Consider the following 8255-nt stretch of genomic DNA (forward strand, 5'->3'; position numbering starts at 1 on the left):
ACTAATGTATGCACAAAGTGATACTAATATTTTGTTCTTTTACTCCACTGTGTTTCTGCTTTCCTATTTTTCCTTGTATACTACCTCAAAAGTAATTGAGGGTTTCTTTGTCACGTTTTCTGTAGGCTTGCATTTATATTGTCTAAAATGCATGCAATGTCATAATTAATACTGTATTTTGCATTAATTAATAAAAGACACCAGTGGAAATATTTGGGGTTGTTTTTTTCCTTCATTAAAACATACCCTGGACAACAGAAGATGGGATTGCTGTGGGTGGCATCAGTCTAGCAAAACTTAATGACTAAAGCTCCTGGTTTGGATTGCTTTCTAAAGGATTGGATTGGATTGCTTTCTTTCTCTGTAAGTTCCAGAGCACTGCTGCTCAGTCTGCGGCCCCTGGGTGTGGAAAGACAGCTTCTCATCAGGTTGTGAAAATGAAACACGGAAAACTGTTTATGAACAGGCTTGAATTCACCAGGCAGGGCTCTGCACGCTGAAAAGAAAATTTAAAACTACTTGAAAACTTGTGACTTAAGCTCCTCCTCCATTACACACATAACTGTGTTACCTTCCACAGTTGCCCTTTTTTCATAGGTAGCTTGGTATTTCTAACACAGCGAGTTTTCTAAAGCTTAAGGAAAGTCTGGCCTTCTGTAGCCTATGGGAATTTCACCCCTGGCTCTGAGAAGCCGTAGTTTTACCTGTAGTTTTTGCATTTCCTCCACAGAGTTTTCTGTTGCTCACCATTTCACTGCTAAGGAGTGTGGTACAACTTGGACAGCAGCAGAAGGGAAAGCGCAAGAGGAGAAGAAGAGAAAACAAAAAAAAGAGAAAAAGGAAAATCCTGCTGATTTCCTTCCTGGCTTCAATATTGCTGTTTGGTAAAGGGCAGAATACAACAACAAATATTTAGTAATTCTTTTAAGTCATGTTCATTGAACACCCATCCTATGCTTGAAATACTGACTCTTACCAGTTCATGCACGGGGAAAGACCTTTCCTAGTGCAATAAGTGGTAGCAATCATTGAGATCGCTGTGGAAGTCTAAAATAGTTCCTTATAAAGCTGAAATAATGACCTACCATTCAATACCTATTAAAAAAATACATATTTTCCCCTGATACTCTGAAAACAATCACTGGGCAAGTAACTACGAACCAGGAATATAGAACTGCTCATTTCCCACATAAGTACCTTAAATTGTGAGGCCATAGATTCAATGCATCTGGCATCAACAATTCCCACTGCTCTCTGCATTCTTCATGGACGATATAAAAATCTGACAGTTACCGACGTGCGCAAGTACTTGCAATGGTACCCAATAATATCACGCAGTGTGCTGCGTGCTGGTGTGCCGCCTTAGCTGCCGGCTGGGGTTAAACCGCGACGCAGAGGTACAGCACAACGTAACTCTCAAGTGAGGCTTATTTCGGTACGACAGATATAACACACCTCGTGCTTTTATGCCCCCATGCTTGCTCGCAGTGAGTGTGAGTGGCAGGTCATGCCACAAATAATTCCATGAATTCCATGAACATAGAATAAAGTTCCCCAAGGCCAACTGCTTCTTATGCAGAATCTGACTTGCAGGGAATAGACTTGGAGATCCAAAAAGGTTGTTATTTCCCCTTCAAAACACTAGGATGGAAAACAGATGTGAAAAAATCTCACTGTTGACTCATTCCAGTAGATAAAATTTAGACAATCTCTAAGGCAAGACGTTAATTTCTCTGGTGAATGAATACAAGGATTTGTATGCAAGAAGTGAAAATTAACTGTTATCTCACCAAAGAAAATATGTAAGCTATGGAACAACAAATCATTAAATTTATGAACTGGAACACAGTATCAGACTAATCCTTTTATAATATCATTCATTATTTGACACCAAACTGCTATTTTGGCAATTATACAAAATTAAGTTTCTGCTAGATATTATATATCTGATTATTTAATATCCTGTTCTATTATATTCTTTCATCCTATTGCAGTTTCAAAGTCTGCTTCTACGCTTCACTTTTTTTCCCAGTTTACATGCACTAATATGCAGATCGAAACCAGCTTTTCCAGCCAATTAGTACTGGGTTTTCCTTGTAAAAGAGTCTATAACCTTGTAACATTTTTCTGCAACAAATGCTGTTACAGAACAACATGTAACCCTGTAATGAATTTCAACTGAATCAATCAAAATGGCTAGAAAAGTTATTCAGCTTCAATTTTTAATTCCTCCTTAATCAGTAAAAATGAGAGCAAGTTGCAAACCTTCTATGAACATGAGAAAAGAAGTTCAAAAAATTCACCAAAATTTTCTCAGGTTTACAGGTTTAACTACGGTTTGATTTAATTTTTCAAAACAAAAAGACCTTTGAAAGATTATAATAAAATATTCCTTGTTTTTTGGCACATTCTGTTTTGATTTCTTGAGACAACCACAGAGAGAGTCCTGAGGCATATGACTAGAAAGATACTAAGAGTTTTCACAACAGATTTACATTTTCTTTGTGGTGGTGTTTTAATTTTTTGCTTATCTTCAGTTTTCACGCTGGGAGAAAAATAATCCAAAAAATCCTGTCACGGAGGAGACATTTGGAGTATGTCACTGGAGGTATTTCAAACTGACTACGCACTTTTCCTCACTTGGTCTCTCCAGACTCACCACGGTGCGGTGTGACTTTAGGAGGGCTCTGTTGTGCCACCAGACAACATGGTTGGCCCGAGTACAGATTTAATAGTCACAGAGGCTTTAGGAGATTGAACCTGGTTACAAACAAACAAAGTAGTAAGGGGTAGGAGAGCAAATCAATAATGTCTTGTTTAGGAGGAGGAGATGTGCTTTGACCCAGATGAAAGGGGTGGTAGACCTGTCTGCTGCGGCATTCCTCAGAGCGCTTACCTTCCGTAGGACATTTCCAATGGAGAGCTGCACCTAAAACATTGTCCTCAGAACAGCTTACTTACATTTTTCATTCAAGCAGGTGTGATTTGAAGAACTTGATTCTACTCTCCTGTTCATTTAATAAGTGACTCCAGAATTGCAAAACAGATCTTCAGCCAAAGAAAACTGACGCAGACCCCTTCACTCCAGTGGCTGAGAATTTGCCTCAAAATACCTTTTCCCAAGGACATAAATGCCCGATTTTCTCTTAATCATTATAGAAATGCCAAGGTGTCTCCATGTTGCCACAAAACCTCACTTTTCCAAGTGACATCTGAAGTAGTCAAATTCTGTATGCAGGATTTGTAGGTACCTATAGCAGTATGTTTGCTTTGATTAATTATTTCATTTGCCATGAGTAAGGACAAAGAGGGTGAGGAAAAGAAGTGGCAAGTCCTCAAAAGTGCAGTGAAGCAGAAGATGAGAAATGCCATTTTAATGAATGAAAACTGAAAGCAAAATGTATGTGATGCAGAACAATGATCAGGATAAAACAAAGAGGCATATCAAATCACATATTAAAATAGATAAGAATACCAAAAAAGACACCAGGGAAATAGGATAAAATTCACTAGGAATAATGGCGCATAAGTATTATGAAATCATGAAGAGCAAATGCATTCCTGGGGGTATAAAAATAGTTTTCTCACTCCAAATTAAGGGGAAAAAAAAAATGCAAAACCTCAATAATTTTGAATAACACATATCAATTTCTTTAAAACTTTTAGAAGTCTAGAAATAGCTAAAATTTCTAAGTTTAAATCATGGCAAGCCACAAAATAGGTAGTTTTCAATTCAATAGTTTTTAACTTCTTCTCCCAAACTGGAAAATTTATGGAACTAACCCTTTCCCCTTCCAGCACTTTTCATTAAGAAGAATTTCCACTTCATCTACCACAGAGCGTGATTATATAGCTACTTAGACTAATTTCCTCTTGTTTAATTTTAAAATACTAATTGACATCCTTTGGACTCTCCTATAAAATTCTTACCCCCCATTCATATTTACAAATGTGTAATCCTTGCAGACTATTATGATATCTCTCCTTAAATAGTGCTTACATTGTGCAGATGTAGCGCGCTCAGTTCTTTGGAAGACGCCCTGCTCAGGGCTCTGATTCCAATTCTTTTCAAAGAACATCCTCCTCACCTTTCTACTTCTGAACACTAGAGTATTGTAATACGAACAGAGTTGTTCAACCCCCCTGTATGAACAAGCAGTACAAGGAAAGGAGGGGACTACACAGATCAGAGACACTGCACGTGTGATGCTTCCAGCACCGAAATTCTCAGTTACTGTAGGTAATTAGTCAGAGACATCCAGAAGCAAAGACTCACGCAAACAACATGTATTTTCATATAGCCAAATTTAAAGGTTTAAATTTTGATGCAAAGAATGCCAGGCCATGTTTCTAAGAGCCAGACATGCTGATCTGTATGCATTAAATCTTGGCATGTTCCCGTCTACGTGGTCTTAGATCAACATTATCAGAAGATTTTCATTGTTTTCCCCACCTTTCCTCCATGTCTGTTTTAAAAACCTCATTGTTCTAAAACAACTTTAGCAATTCAGTCATTCTTTAATAGCCTGTCACTCATTCCAGTTCCTCTCTCATGTTGTCTTCTCTTCAGTATTTTCTTATGACCGTATTAGCAACGTTATTCTTAGTTGCTGAGACTTTCTGTTTAGCTGAAGCTAGAAAGAATAACTTGGAATCTCATACAATGAAAGGCTTTCTTGCTTGTGCAGTGAATGCGCTTCCACTGACTCGGTCTTGCCCTTTTCACTTGCTGGTTTTACACTTTTATTCTGCAGAAAAATATGTCTTTTTGTCTCCCCTCACTTCAGAAATCATCTATTGTGATTTTTCTCCACTTTCAGTGTGGGATCTTTTATAACACTTGGATCCAAGGGCTGTCTTCCTGACAAAGCCACAATTATCCCTTCTCAGTCTATCTTAATTCTTCCATATGTGCTTTCTAAATGAAGTAACGAGCGCTTGAGGAGAAACTTGACCTCGGGAGTCTGTACCTAAGTGCTCTGCTGAACAAAGTCCTGTAGGATGTGGCCAGAAAGGATGTATCGTTATCTGTGGATCCACTATGTGTCATGAGAATTTGCATAAATAAGAGCAATATCTTCTAACCCTTTACCGCAGCAACTAAGTGTATATGTATACTGTCTCTAATGGACAGCTACTAACCATGCCAAGCTACACAGATGTTGAGCTTTAACTACAAAAGCCCATAACGGACAGCCCCAAAACCTACACCTGTGGTAAGTGTGGTCCCTCCCGCCTCACTCCTCCTTTGCTGACACAAGGGTCATCCCTGCAAATAGTTATTACATCCTAGAGTAGGGAGAATGTCTTTATCTGCAAGGGCCGAAACTGTGACTGCAACAAGATGCAATCATTGGAAAAGATCCTTGATGGGAGTTAAATGCCTTCTCAGCAGCATGCCCGACACTGACATATATACACTAATACTCTGATTATTCAGACAAATTCTTATTTTTGAAGTCAGCTCTAATGAATTCATATTTAAATTTATCCACCCATCTAGATTTTTTCTTTGTAATTTATGAATCAGAGCAGACACACATATGAGCTGCAGAGGTACAGCAATATTTACTACACCTAGCTGAGCAATGACAGCTCTATGATTTAGAAGCAGCGAAACAGCAGCAAGCCCCAGATTAATTAAATTTGTAATGTCAATGCCAGTCAGCAACCTTTCCCATTCCAGTTCTTCACATGTGACATTGTAAAACAGACCACAAGGAAAGAAAAGTACTTTCAGCACATAAAGGTTTTGAATTTCAGCGGGCTCCGAGTCAAGCCCTTATTTAGCTTTTTTCCTACAGTAGAAAGATGCTTCATCTGGACACCAGTTGTGTAGGGTGGTATGAGGAGGCAGCCCTATACTGAACAACCAGCGAGCATGCAACCTCTCACCGCAAGGAAGCTACTGTGCCACCGACCTCAGGAGGTGGGGACGACAGTAGCAGCACTTGTGACTGAGAAATTACAAGTGTTGACTCTGGTGGGATTATTTTTGTCAGGGAGATACATTAGGGTTTATGATTCACTTGACCGTAATTTGACAATTTATTTCAATGGACCTTCAGCACTTCGCAGTGTTTGTCCTCCACAAGTGGGGGGAATGCTCTTATCCCCAAAGCCCAGAGAGTTCCACTAAGATGAGATGCCAATCCCAGTGAGATAGTGAGGAGTTAGCTATTTTAGTTTTAGCAGATTTTAAGGATATTGGCCTTGTGTCTATGTTATAACTTGAGAAATAGATAAAGAATGAAGGCTCAAGTTCTCAAGCCCAGTCTTAACACAGGAACTGAATCATCGTTTTCTGATTCATCCCCAATTACCTGTGCTTTCAGAGCCCACAATAGCCTGAAGGAGAGGAAGGCAAGACCTGAAACTGGAAGAAAGAAAATTCAAAAATTAATCTGTACATCTAAACTATTAAAATGCCGAATCATTTTGAAGATGTTAGCGCTCACGTACAATAAACCAGACTTTTTTCATATTTTGCCCAGAGAATACACACAATGGAGCTGCCCAGAGAAAATATGTAACTGAGCTGAGAACTTGCATCTGTTTTGGACTCGCTTGAATTTTCCTGGCAAGCTGCAGGATAGATAAGGGAATGGAGGCAGAGCAAGGATGATGGCTGTGTCAGCACAAAATGCAGTAAAACTTTCCAGTCACAACATGTACTGTGTTCCCCTGATCTTTAGGGTACATTATGAAAAAGTCCCAAGGCAAAGCTTTTAGCAATGCAGACTATTTTCTTCCATTCTCATTTTGGCTCTTTTCCCCACTTCTTTTTAAGGAGAAAAAAAACATGTTTTGCAAGCTACAGTGATAAGGGTTTTTTTTGCTAGAGCTGTCAGTCCTGCCTACAACGACCTGACTAGTGTCATAGGGAAAAACAATCCCAAGACTAAATCAGTTTAACAGAAGAACATTTGTTACTCAAGGAGAAATGGTCTAATTGAAAAGATTGTCAGTAAACAGCTCATTACTGAGATCTCAGAGCCCAGAAAGCCAAGGTGTGGAAACACAACAAATCCAGTGAAGTCACGCTTTGCAAAGACCCTGAACAAGTATTTTATTTAAAATAGGTTTAGATTGCCTTTTACTTTTCTTTCATTCTCTATTGATGATGAAGATGAAATGCACTTTTTGGCACTCTAGACAGCACCAATTAAACTTGATTTCTTGCTTGAGCTCCTCATAGCTCCACTTGTCTCTCACTTGTAAGACTATTTTGTTTTGAGCTTTAAATTTCTGCTTTGTTTAGAGGGAAAGTGTTGCTCCCACTCAATGAACCTCACTTGCAACTCATGAAAATACACACACAATTCCCAAGCCCTGACAGATAGTCAATTTGTCCAACATTTGTATTTTATCTTTATGAAAAGTTAGGATAATTCTTCTATCTTTTTATCCTGTAAGCTTATGAAGGATGGATTGTCTCTTATTACTTGATTATACAGTACTTGACATAATAGTCCCTTGATTGTAATTGCATAGGCCATGCATATTGCATTACCTGCTTAGCTTTACCAAATACCATGTTTTCTTATTCTTAGCTTTTTTTCCCTTTGGATGTGAGATCTAAAATTTCCTATTCATAGGCCAGTCCCTGGGCTACAATACCTCACCGCACAGCTACGCATACCTCACAAGTGAGATGAAGTTCAAATAGTCCCCTTCATTTCTCTGAGATCAGGAGCGAATATGGTGGACTTTCAGCTTTCCAAGGCTATATTTTCTAAGCCTGACAACAGCAGTTAATCAGCTACATGGGTGTTCACCTCACTTGCAGACCCACCTCAGCTAGAATAATTTCTTCTGACACGCATGTGGCTGCCTACACTTCACTCCAGTACTCCAAGAAACTCCCCCTGCTTCTAGAGAGTCTTTGTGGAAACCGCTCCAGCCCCCGTGATCCCAACCATAGTCACAGAATCACAGAATCACTAGGTTGGAAAGGACCTTCAAGATCATCAAGTCCAACCATTAATCCAGCACCATCATGTCCCCTAAACCATGTCCTGAAGCGCCACATCCACACGTTTTTTGAACACTTCCAGAGATGGCGACTCCACCACCTCCCTGGGCAGCCTGTTCCAATGCCTGACCACCCTCTCAGTGAAGAAATTTTTCCTAATATCCATTCTAAACCTCCCGTGGTGCAACTTGAGGCCATTTCCTCTTGTCCTATCACTAGTTACTTGGGAGAAGAGACCAACACCCTCGTCACCACAAACTTTCAGTCCTCTAGGCTTAGC

This window comes from Phaethon aethereus (assembly GCF_964289735.1).
Source record: "Phaethon aethereus genome assembly, chromosome: 5".
In the NCBI taxonomy this organism is placed as follows: domain Eukaryota; kingdom Metazoa; phylum Chordata; class Aves; order Phaethontiformes; family Phaethontidae; genus Phaethon; species Phaethon aethereus.